General features: G+C 45.5%; 1 protein-coding gene across 20 annotated transcripts in view; it reads left to right on the forward strand.

Annotated features, from left to right (window-relative positions):
- LOC147361561 (uncharacterized) overlaps positions 1–12,968 on the forward strand; it is a 631,042-nt gene that overhangs the window by 455,961 nt on the left and 162,113 nt on the right. For 18 of the 20 annotated variants that reach the window (XR_015138085.1, XR_015138087.1, XR_015138077.1 and 15 more), the window contains one exon: positions 9,676–9,928. The gene's annotated coding sequence lies outside the window, so the exon portion shown is untranslated. Of the gene's footprint in view, positions 1–7,970; positions 8,106–9,675; positions 9,929–12,968 lie in introns of all 20 variants that reach the window. The other 2 variants (XR_015138086.1, XR_015138092.1) reach the window with 1 other exon arrangement.

Below are 12,968 nucleotides of genomic sequence, written 5' to 3' on the forward strand. Positions count from 1 at the left end.
CTCTAGAAGGTAGGGTTGTCCTGATTGTTTATATTTCCCATCAAAGGTGAAAAAATTAAGAGTCATTCTTTACCACTTCAATGAAGAATTGTACAAATGTCCCCTTGCTAATGGACTTCCCAGGTGGCACTAGTGGTAAAGAGCCTGCCTGTCAACACAGGTGACATAAGAGACGCAGGTTCGATCTCTGGGTTGGGAAGATCCCCTGGAGGAGGGCATGACAACCCACTCCAGTATTCTTGCCTGGAGAATCCCCATGGACAGAAGAGGCTGGTGGGCGACAGTCCATGGGGTCACACAGAGTTGGACACGACCAAAGTGACTTAGCATGCACACACTCCATCCCCTTGCCAGAAAGCAGAAAATACGCACCTCTGGACCAAACTCACCCAGAGTGCAGAATGGGCAAAGGGGAAGTCAGGAGTGCTCTGGAAAACAGCTCTGTTTGTAGCTCCACTAATCGTAATTCAAGTGTAATTGTCACTAGTTCTGCTGAAGCTGGAGAGTGTCATTTACCTGTTTCCTATCTTTCAACACCGTGTCTGCTTTCTGAGAGAAGTTAATACACCAGGTAAAGCTTTCAAGAAGTTTAAGATATAGCCTGTTTATGGCTTGTGCAACAGTAAGGACTTTTTGTGGTCATGTGAAGGCATGCTTTCTGATAATGATCATTTTATGGGACTTGCCTTAAACTGCATGACATGGAGGAAGGGAAAAAGGCTATTGTCTTTTCATTTGTCATTTCTTAGGGTCTAGATGTTCAGGGTCTAGATCCCCAGGGTTTAGATGCTAGACCTAAAGAGAGGGGCCAACCTGATCCTTCTGGAAGCTGACACAACATGGCTTCAGTTTGGGTAGGACCGTGGGCTCTTTGTAGGGTATGTAACTTTGAGGTGATGAGAAATGGTTCTCTAATCTCTAAAGCACTGTTCCCATGGCACCTTCTTTAAGGGCTGTGGGTGCTAGACATCAGTAAGCAGGGTGCTACAGAAAACCCTGAAATAATCATAAGCAGAAGGGAAATACCCCACAGCATCTTGGGATAAATGGAGCAGTCTGTTCTGATGGCCTGTTGTACAGGGGAGCCTGCACATAGGCCAGCAGACCGTGAATTCAGTCAATGTGATCTCAGTTGAACCCATAGTTTGGAGTGGCCTAGGGACATTTGAGTTATATATATATATTAATAAAATTGATGAACATTTGCTTTTCCCTGTTACTTTGCTAGATGATATTGAATTAACAATCCTTAAGTTGCCTTGTAACAATGTCACTCATTACTATTTATATATTAACTAAATATACTCAATTGAATAATCTTACACTTGACTTCTTTCTATTTATTTTTCTCACTACTAGCAGCTTTTGTATTTTTTCTATTTCTATGGCACATACAAAGAATTATTTATGAATACACAGTGAAACAAAGAAATCTGCCTATTCAAGTATGCCTGAAAAATACTAGTAATGGCTCCTTTGCATATATGTCATATTCTTTTGTGGGAATTGGAAAATAATTAAAAACAACTTTCATTTGCATTACAGTTAGTGTTTCACAGCCCTTTCATAATTCAGTTTTTCTTCTTCAAACTCTGAAATCTGGGTAAAACAGATGTTATTATTCCTATTTTATTAATAAGTGATATAGAGCCATTTGACTAGACTTCCTGAGAAAGAAAATGACTGAGCAAGCCTTGGTCTTAAAACAGAGTGTGAGAAAATCAATTTGATTGATTCATTCAAGAAATATTAAGTATTTTTACTGTGTGTTTCAAGTACTTTCTGTTAGATGCCCCATAATGAACAAATAACACTAGAATCCATGCCTTCATAGAGCTCAGATTTTCATGGGTGAGACACATACATTTATTCAAATAAGTGAGTAAAATATACAGTGTAAAGTGTGGTAATGTATGCTATGGAGAAAAATGAAGCTGGATTAGGGGGATAGTGTGTGTGTATGTGTGCCTGTGTTGGGGAGATGGGGCATGGTATTTTAAACCATTTTCCAGAAAATGTTTCAATGAGAAAAGATCCAAAAGCCTTGAGGGAGTAAGCATGGGATATGAGGGAAGGGCATGCCAGGCAAGAGGAGTGACCAGTGCAGAGCACCGAGGCTTGCCTGCTATATGAGATAAATGCCGATAGCATGGTGAGTAGGCTAGGAAAAAAAAAAGAGAAAGAGAAAGTCACAAGATCAGAGAGGTATGCATCAATCATTAAATTTTGGTTCCCAACTTCTCAATGATATATCTTTTTCAAGAGATTTTCTTTGCCGTTTCAGGGGAATTTCAAAGTGTGGTGCTAGTGGGAGCAGAGACCTGGAAATGTTAGAAATGGGAATTTCCAGGCCTCATCCCAGATTTGGGGGCTTCCCTGGTGGCTCAGATAGTAAAGAATCTGCCTTCAATGCAGGAAGTTCAGTTCAGTCACTCAGTCACGTCCAACTCTTTGAGATCCCATGGACTGCAGAACGCCAGGCCTCCCTGTCCATCACCAACTCCCAGAGCTCACTCAAACTCATGTCCATTGAGTTGGTGATGCCATCCAACCGTCTCATCCTCTGTTGACCCCTTCTCCTCCTGCCTTCAATTTTTCCCAGCATCAGGGTCTTTTCCAATGAGTCAGTTCTTCACATCAGGTGGCCAAAGTATTGGAGTTTCAGCTTCAGCATCAGTCATTCCAATGAATATTCAGGGCTGATTTCCTTTAGGATGGACTGGTTTGATCTTCTTGCAGTCCAAGGGACTCTCAAGAGCCTTCTCCACACCACAGTTCAAAAGCATCAATTCTTCAGTGCTCAGCTTTCTTTATGGTCCAACTCTCACATCCATACATGACTACTGGAATGCAGGAAACCCAACTTCAATCCCTTGGTTGAGAAGATTCCTCTGGAGAAGGGAATGGCAACCCACTCCAGTAGAGGAGACTGTTGGGCTACAGGCCATGGAGTTGCAATGAGTGGGACACAACTGAGCAACTAGCACTTTCACTTTCATCCCAGATTTGCTGAATCAAAAACTTCGGGAGGAAGCCAGAAATTTGTGTTTTATCAATCCCTCATGGGATTCTTCCCTGGTGGCTCAGAAGGTAAAGCGTCTGCCTACAATGTGGGAGACCCGGATTCAATCCCTGGGTCGGGAAGATCTCCTGGAGAAGGAAATGGCAACCCACTCCAGTATTCTTGCCTGGGAAATCCCATGGACGGAGCATCCTGGTAGGCTACAGTCCATGGGGTCGCAAAGAGTCAGACACGACTGAGCGGCTTCACTTCACTTCATGGGATTCTGATGCAGGTTAAACTTTAAGAACCAGTTGTTATTGTTCAGTTGCTAAGTCCAGTGCAACTCTTTGCAACCCCATGAACTGCAGCATGACAGACTTCCCTGTCCTTCACTGTCTCCTGAGTTTGTGCAGACTCGTGTCCTTTAGGTCGGTAGTGCCTTTCAGCCATCTCATCCTCTGTCACACCCTTTTCTTCCTGCCCTCAATCTTTCCCAACATCAGGATCTTTTCCAGTGAGTCGACTCTTCACATCAGATGGCCAAAGTTTTGGAGCTTCAGCTTCAGCACCAGAAAAACTAAGCTGTTTTCTCAACAGATTTTCAAGAAACTCTCCCTCTGGACTCTACTTGGACCTCCAGTTGTATCCTATCACCCTCCCTCAGGCTCAGCAAGCTTTGCCACACTGACCGAACCACCATGGTGACTCAAGTTCAGACCTGTTCCATCTCTCTTTCCTGTTTCTTCTTTTTCAGGATGCTTTGCAATTCTGATACCCTCTTTATGAATTCAGACTCAATCATCTAGACCCATCCAAAGCATCTCCTCCTTGGCATTCCCACTGCTCAGTGTTCATAAATGGTACCTCAGTTCATAACATTTATGTGTGAGTTAATTACCCATATGTCTTCCTTCCTTTCTAGACCATAAACACTGTGAGGACTGAGGCCATGAGCTTGGGTTGTGTCATCAGTGGCAACATGGTGCCTGACCCATAGTGCCTGGAAAATCTGTGTTATCATTGAATGAATGAAGGACAAGGAATTAAGCTATCATCAGCTGCTGCTGTTTCAGCAGACATGTGTGGCCACTCTTGCGTTAGAAATTCAAGAGCAATGCTGGCTGAAGGAGATTCCAAGGAAAGCATCTGGCTGAAGGTGGGGGTTTAGACTGAACTATGAGGTGCTTGCTGGGGAAGATGAGTTCCAAAGCAGAGCCCTGAGCTCTGAGCCAGAGGGGAAGCTAGGACAGTGCTGGACTTCCAGGAGAAACCTGAAAGGTGATGTTGGTCCAAATTGTCAGGGAGGCGGTCATGTGCAATAGTCATGCTGTGGTGGGGGTCCGGGGAGCTTTCAAATCCAGGGTTGAGTCCTGTCTTCCACAGTTAGTTGTGTGACCAGAGCAAACAATTCATTCTTCCCGAAGCTCAGATTCCTTTTATATAAAGTGGGGATAGTTATAGTTCTTAACAGTGTGTGCTCGGTCATCTTCAGTCATGTCTGACTTGTTGCCACCCTGTGGACTGTAGCCCACCAGGCTCCCCTGTCCATGGGATTCTCCAGGCAAGAATATTGGAGTGGGTTGCCATGCCCTCTTCCAGGAATCCACCGTACATCTCCTGGCATCTCCTGCATTGTAGGCAGATTCTTTACCACTCAGCCACCAGGAAAGCCTACCTAACAACAGGAGCTAACATTTATTGAGTGTTTCTACAGGTTATTTCTTTTAGTCTTTGCAATCGCTCTGGGAAGTTGGTGCTCAGATCTCCTTTTTCACAGCACAGAGACTTGCCAGCCTGCCTAGAGTCATGTGAGGAGATAGAAGGTAGGATGTGGACTTGAGCCCAACTGTCTGGCTCTGGGACCAGTTACTTGCCATGCTAGACCATCTCTTTAGGGGTCTGTCAGATCATATATGTAAACTCCCCAGAAAGTGATTAAATAACAGTCACATATTTTTGAGGACCAAGCTGGCTTCAAGATGTGAGAGAGAAATAATCCCCAAATATGGGAAAGAATTTTGGAATGAACACCAAATCTCTCCTTGGTTTTGTTTTGTTTTTTCTCTCCCTTGGCTGTGAGAAGTATGTTCTCCCAATTCTGCTGTTTGCCCATTAACCTTTTCCCACCTGATATTGGCCCTCCCTGGTGGATCAGGGGTAAAGAATCTGCCTGTCAATGGGTTCAATCCCCGGGTCGGGAAGATCTCCTTGGGAAAGAAATGGCAACCCACTCCAGTATATCTTGCCTGCGAAATCCCATGGATGGAGGAGCCTGGCAGGCTATAGTGTGTTGCTTTGCAGAAGAGCAGGACATGACTTAGCAACTGAACAACAACAGCACTTGATATTGACCGTATCCTTGCTCCCAAAAAGAAATTTACTGTTTCAAAGTCAGTAACCTTAATCCAGTTATGAAGGGTGATGTTTTAGACAACACAATATTAGCATCTGGTGAAAAGCATTGGAGCCTCCCTCTCTAAACATCCTAGAGAAAGCACACAAGTGGTGAGGTGTGGTGTTTGGGTCTTTTCTGTTTCTGAGAGTGAGATCTCCACCCTGTGGCTTCGACGCACAAGAATACCACCCTTTGGAAGAGTTTCTGACAGGGTCCTGACATGAGGACAATGCAAAAGGGCTGTGCTAGTCCTAAGGAACAGCCTCTATTGGGAGAGCTAAGGCAGGCACGTCTCAGGCACATTTTCTCTGAGTTCCGCAGACTGAGTGATTCCCAAGCTGAGAAGGCTTTGCCCAGTAGGTCTAGAGTTCTTCAAGAACACCACTTAACAGACAGCCAGGATCCATTTTTCTGAGGTCACAGGAAGGACAGCCCCTCCCAGCTAACTTTTAAAGGTGAAGGTCTACATCTTCTCCTCTGGAACTTCAGGGAAAAAGGCAGGAACAACCATGGAAGCCGTTGTCAGACTCAGGATCCTAAGATGACCTCGACTTCCAAGGGCACAGGGTTGGCCTTCACTTCTTCAAAGATTCCATTTTAACACCTCAAATTTGGTTGACCATCTGCCTGGTGGCAGCAGGGTTTGTCTAGCTGTGAACCTGGGAAAGTCATGTGTGTTCCCATCTTGGTACAGAGTGAAGAATGGGCCTGTGTTGATTGAATCGTGTTCCTCAAAAAGATATGTTGAAATCCTCACCTGGCAGTTTATGTAAATGACCCTTATTTGGAAACAGGGTCTTGAAGATGTAATCAAATTAATTTAATATGACTGGTGTTATTATACGGAGAAGGCAATGGCACCCCACTCCAGCACTCTTGCTTGGAAAATCCCATGGACGGAGGAGCCTGGTAGGCTGCAGTCCATGGGGTCGCTAAGAGTCGGACACGACTGAGCGGCTTCACTTTCACTTTTCCCTTTCATGCATTGGAGAAGGAAATGGCAACCCACTCCAGTGTTCTTGCCTGGAGAATCCCAGGGACAGTGGAGCCTGGTGGGCTTCCGTCTATGGGGGCGCACAGAGTCGGACACTACTGAAGCGACTTAGCAGCAGCAGCAGCAGGTATCATTATAAGAGGGGAGTTTAGACAAAGAAAGACATGCCATGTAAAGACACAAAGACATAGCAGGAAGGCAGATGAGGCCACTGCAAATCAAGGAACACTGGGGGTTATGAGATGTGCGAAGAAATCGGGAAACGTCCTTCCCAGAGGTGCTGAAGGAAGCCTGGCCCTGCCAACACCTTAATCTTGGACTTCTGGGCACTAGAACTGTAAGAGGATAAATTTCCATCGTTTGAGACAACACAGTTTGTGGCACTTTGTTATACATCCTGAGGGAACTAATACAGGGTCCCATTTGGAAATGAAGGGATAGGTAACTCAGCCTGAGCACTCAGGGAGTGATGGGTGTCTCTTTCAGATGTCAGGGTGATGACAGGGCAGGCAGGCACTCTTCCAGAACTGTGAGTGGTGGTAACACCGGGGATAGTCTTTTCACTAGTTCAGTGGACAGTAAGGGTTGTTACTGCCGCCGCCGCCCCCCGCCCCCGCCCCCCGCCCCCCACGACTCAGCCCAGCGTGCAGTCACCTTCCTGAGCTGAGCTGGGCTGCTTGCTCTTGTGCTTCAGGCTGCCGGCCACTGCTCCGCTCCTTACCTGGTTGAAAGAACCTGTCATCAGGAACCACAGGATTCCAGAGAGGCAGCCTGGCCAATGACCTTGACAACCTCATGACATAATAATGCTTTAAACCACTCCCTGGCTGCAGGTCTAATGAGATTCTAGCCCCTGCTGTCTCCTCCCAGCCCAGGTGGCTAAAGTGTGAACAGGTAGCTCACTTCCAGGGATCCCTTTCGTGGTCTCTGCAGGATGCATTTTCATCGTCAATGAATGGGGAATCCAGCCATGTCCCAGAGGCACAGAAGTGTTGCTAAGGGACCTGAGATGACTGCTGGTGGGTCGGGTTTGGCTGTGGGCGCCCCAAGCCTGCTCTGCTGCTGTGAGGATTTCCTTGTTCTCTTTTCCTCCTTCTCTTCGTGATGCTTTAGTTCGGATCCCCTGAAGCAGTTCAGCAGCAAAGAGTGAATGTGACCCTCAGTAAAATGGGTTTCTGGGAACTTCCCCACCAGAACTGAATCCTGAGTACATCAGAGAATTATCCCAAGGGATTTCATAACAAAGCAGTTTCTCTCTCTTTGTTTCCAGCCATCCTCCCTCCAAATGTTTAGGGTTTTGAAAGCATGTCTTTAAAAAGCAAAGGCCTGGAGCAGAGTCGACATCAATATCTTGCATGCATGGCTTTACAGTACTCCAAGTTCTTCTGCAGAGTAGCCCCAAGCCACGTACTGATTAGCCAGAAACTGGGAGTGGGATGGGGGTGGGGGTAGGGGGCCTTTCTCCATCTGCAGCTGTGATTTAACAAAGGCCTAAAGTTGGTGTGTTCTTGGCTCTGTGTGAGAGATTTAATTTCTTGTCTCTTTCAATGAGTAAGTGACCATTTATCTCCTAACAGCAGGCAAGAGAGAGGGTGAACAGGAAGACCCGTGAGCTATATCTCTCCAGGACTGGTGTTGATGTCAGCTGCCATAAACCAACAGACAGAGCTGAGCCCCTAATGTCAGAGCTCCATCTCCTGGGTTCCTGTGAGGTGAGGGCCAAGGCTAGGGGACATTTTTTGAGGATTATTTTACCTGCTCAGATAGACAAGGAGTCCTGATACACTCACTGTTAGAACATAATGGACTGTGGCTGATGGTCCCGATGTCCCATCCTTGAAAGCCATGCTCATGTCAAAGCTACAAAATCCTTTGTTAAGCAGCTCTCAGGCCGGGAAAGTATTTTTCTGGATGGTCAAAGGAAGTTCAGTGGCAAGTGGTTCAAAATCTCCTCAAACATATAGAAACTGTTTTCCAATACTGAGCCAACTTTACTGTGACAACAGCTTCCTAATCCCCACAGTCATTCTGCCCCTTCAGTTAATCCTTCAAAATGATGACTTGTCATCTTGCTGGACCTGACATGAAGGTGGGGTAATCTCACAATCTAGACAGGACACAAGAAAGAGGGAGTCAGAACAGAAGGCCCCTGGGCCTCAGCATGGCCCCCACACCGGCAGGACTAACGGAACCAGCGCTACTGGTGGAGGCCCAGTGGTGATCTCTAGGGATGCCTTTCCCCTCCCCTCTCTTGGGGTAACATCCTGATGTGTCTCTAAATGAAAACTGGCACTTTTTCATTCGATTGTGCTTCTCAGCATAAATCGAAACATCTGGAAACAGTTGCATGCGGAGAAAACATTGGTACTAGTAGGACACAGTTGAGGTCACTTTTTAATTTCCGTGATTAGAATTAATTAATATGAGCATGCTGTGTACCATCTAGAGATTTGCCTTCAAACAGCATCACCACATGATTTCAGTGGCTGCTTTGCAGTTTCATTTATGATCTTTTTTATGCCAAGCCAAAGGCAAATGATATCATAGCATTCTGAAAAGGAAGATTTTACAGTAGTTCAGATCAAAAAGGGGAGAGGGAAAATGAATCATTTTGGGGCCTCCAGAATATAGGCATGCCGAAATCCAAAGAACTTGTGCTGCGGCAGCCAGTACCATATGTATGTTGGGAGCAGATGTATTATGCAGATTCCATTTTTGCACAGGCAAACTTGCAGCCATTCATCAGCAAAAAGTGTAGCAGTAAAAAAGCAATGCAGAATTTTCTGTTGATTCTAGCAGTAAGTGGATTAGATATCTATTTAATGCAGCTTTCAATAACACTGCAATGTGAAACTTATCTTCCAGTGAGCAAGCTAGATGGTTGTGTAGTTATCAAGGTTCACCTTATTAAAATGTGTATCTCGGGATTGAGAAGATTTCAGATTGCTGTGAGGCCTGATTATTCTGAATGAGCAAAACAAAGCTTTAAAATGTTATAGTGCATTTTTGTACAACTTATTTATGCCAAAGGGGTTTGTAATTTAGTTTCATGTTTTTGCAAGTTCAAGTCACAAAGAACTTATTGGGGGCAGGAGCGGTCTGTTGAATTTTTTCTCCTTTACAAAGACTCATACAGGCAGCCTCCAAGATGGCCCCAGCAATCCCAGCTCTGGGTATTCTTGCCCTGTGTAATCATGGCCCATGTTGTATCAGTTGGTCAGTGGGACTAATAGAATGCTGCAAAGTGATGGGATGTCATTTCTGCTTCTCTCTCTCGCTCAGATCATTCACTCTGAGGAAGCCAGCTGCCACATCACGAAGACCCTCTGGCTATACTATGAAGAAACTCCCATGACAAGGATCTAAGGCCTCATGGCCTTAAAAGCCATGAGAGGGAGCATCTTGGAGCTGATCCTCTATACCCAGCCTTCAGGGGACTGCAGACTGCAAGGCAACAGCTTAACTTGGAGGCCCTGAATTGGAACCATCCAACTACCCAGCTGTGCTGCTCTGGGATCCCTGAACATCAGAGACTGTAAGTGTTTGTTATTTTAAGCTATTGGTTATGTGGTAGCAGATATCTGATGTAGGCGCCTGTGTATAACTAATAACTGAGAAGCACTATGAAACGTCACTTCCTGAATTCAGGCAGTAGATGTGTTTACTGCTTAGTCACTGACCATAAGCATTATTTTTTAAAATGATATCAGCCTCGTCTCTTAGGGTGAACTCAATAGTGACATTCATCCGTGTTCATGTAATCTCTCAAAAACTATACATAGGAACAAGGTCAGCATTTAACACTGTCATTCCTTGTTATTGCTATGGATCACCCCCTTCCTGATCCACTTTGATGAGGAACAAATGCCTGGTATATCTCCTGGTTGGTCTGTCCATTCCCACTTCTCATTTTATTCAGCTACAGAGTAGGACTGCAGATTTCATTCATCAGATCAGATCAGATCAGATCAGTCGCTCAGTCGTGTTCGACTCTTTGCAACCCCATGAATCGCAGCACGCCAGGCCTCCCTGTCCATCACCAACTCCCGGAGTTCACTCAGATTCACGTCCATCGAGTCAGTAATGCCATCCAGCCATCTCATCCTCTGTCGTCCCCTTCTCCTCTTGCCCCCAGTCCCTCCCAGCATCAGTCTTTTCCAATGAGTTAACTCTTCACATGAGGTGGACAAAGTACTGGAGTTTCAGCTTTAGCATCATTCCTTCCAGCTATAATATGCAGAGACTATGTAGCTCTTTTTTATTTCTTCTTCTATATCTAATCTGGTTTTTTGCCATGGACAGGGAGGCCTGGCGTGCTGCGATTCATGGGGTCGCAAAGAGTCGGACACGACTGAGCAACTGAACTGAACTGAATTACCTGGAGAAAAACAAGCCAATACAATTCGCAACTAACTTTAATACTTTGGATTCTGATTTGCAGTCTTAAAAAGGCACCTTCAGCTCAGTCTTTTAGGAAAAGAACCCCAACACTATTTATCTCTCAGATTTGTGTCATCTGCTTAGCACCTAGTTTCATTTCAAAAAGTCATCTGGATAAGTGGTAAGAATGGTGAGACTTACAAGATCTCATGGTGGAAGCAAAATCAGGGTCCTCAGACATGGTGTCCTTTGGCTCCCTGGCTTCTGGAATGATGTCTTGCACCCTGTGAACCTCTGTGGCTGCATTCTGGCTGTTGTTTCTCCTTCCTTGTCAATGCCTGTCATACTCTACAGGACACTTAGCCTCCAACTGTTCTCCCAGGGGTGCTAGGAAGCCTTCTGAATTCTGAGGGTGACTCTCATTTGGCTCCTGTCTAGGCCAAAACCCTCAATCCAGAGCCACCTTGCCCCAGGGAGGGTGATGCTCTGAGCATGGACCCCAGCCAGATTCTCAGTATACCTGGGTCTCTTCTGTGCTGTTTGGAACCAAGAGTAGTCCAGGGAAGCTAAAACTTAGGCCTCTCTCCCCCTCACTTCGCCAAACAACCAAGATTATTTTGTTGCGACTGTGTACAGGCTGGTATAGTCCCAGGAGACCCTATCTGTCCTCAGCCTGAATGTTGATGGTTTGATATGTGATATCCACACCAGGCTAGGTTGAAGCCCAGATAAGACAGGCAATGTCTGTTGCACAATGAAATGGTCACACAGTGTAATGGTCTTCCCCTCCTCCCTTTCTTTTTCTCCTCTTTCCTTCAGGTTCCCACCGCCTTCTTCTGTGTAAGGTCTTTCATCTGCAGTAGAACCATAAGCTTTATTGACTTGCTCCTCTAGTCACAACATAGCTAGGAGGATTATTTTCTTTATACCATGGAAGAAGAAATGTAAGGAATAAAGCGATTTAGAGTATTAGTAAAGCTTTATGTTGCTACATTGTCAGAAACCAAGTACAACCTCAATCTTCCCCTGTTCACTTCTGGAAGAAATCTTGGTTTTCCATGCAGGTGGTTGTCTCGGGCCAAGGTGGGTGAAGATGAACTCAGAAAGGCAAGGAAAAAGTCACACTCATAATTTTCAAACTATTACCTTGTTACATCTGTGTCTGTTATTATTTTTCAGTATCAGTTGCCCGTTCACAGATTACAGTCTGCAAAATGGAGGCGGGGACCTTTGATTTTCATTTGATGCTCTTCCGTTTGTCTTCTAACCGCCTTGGAAAATGCCTGTGAGTCTCCTGCGTGTGTTCCGCTCCAGACACACAGGCCATCCCATTTTCCATAGGCACTAGGGTGTTAGTTTGTCATGCTCACTTGAGCTGATGAGCAGTGAGGCTGACTTCGCGCTCTTGGGCCGTTGGAGCACCTGCGTGGTATATGTGGCGCCCTCGGGAGAACAACGTAGTGGGTCATCAGGGACACTCAGTGAGTTTGTGAAGCCTGGTCTGGGTCTCTCCCATATTCCTGCTCACACCTCCCTACTCAGCTGCAGGAGATGAAGTGAGCCCAGCCAAGCCAGTAAGTTCTGCCTCCGAGGCTCCTTGTAGTGTCAGTAACTCACTTTCCCTTGAGGCTCTCAGACGCACAGAGCCACCCACCACCCAACAGTTCCCCTTGTGTTTAACACGACTCTTGTATGTTTCTGAACTTAAAATCAGATCTGCTTATACCTTCCAGATGTCACCAGGTCTCTTCCTATTGCTCTCACTTTAAATCAAACTACATGTGGCTGAAAGAGAGCCTTTATCACATTCTTTAATTGCTTCCATATCAGTGACTTGAGCTGCAGTCCTGGTCTGGCTCCTACAGCCTTCTTCTATCAGAATCCTCAGACTTTGGGCAACTCACTGCCATGCCTGCAGCATCTATCTTTCCTTTTTGTAAGTGACAGTGCTTAGCGTCTGCTCCTACTTTCATTTAATGACGACTTTAGAGGACATATTCTCTGAAGGAGACATTAACATTTGCATTAGTCAGCTCCAGGCTTGTCTGTGTTTAAGTCTGTGATGCTGGTAAATGGTCACCAACAGTTACTGACCACCTACTGTACCTGAGGCCACTCCCTTATGAGTGTTATTTCACTTAGTCTTCACTGACAACTCTAGTTATTATTTCCTCTCCACTTTATAGATGAGAAAA

This window comes from Bos grunniens, chromosome 12 (genome assembly GCF_055505025.1).
Source record: "Bos grunniens cultivar Pamir isolate PY7600 chromosome 12, Bosgru_T2T1.0, whole genome shotgun sequence".
NCBI classification, from domain to species: Eukaryota; Metazoa; Chordata; class Mammalia; order Artiodactyla; family Bovidae; genus Bos; species Bos grunniens.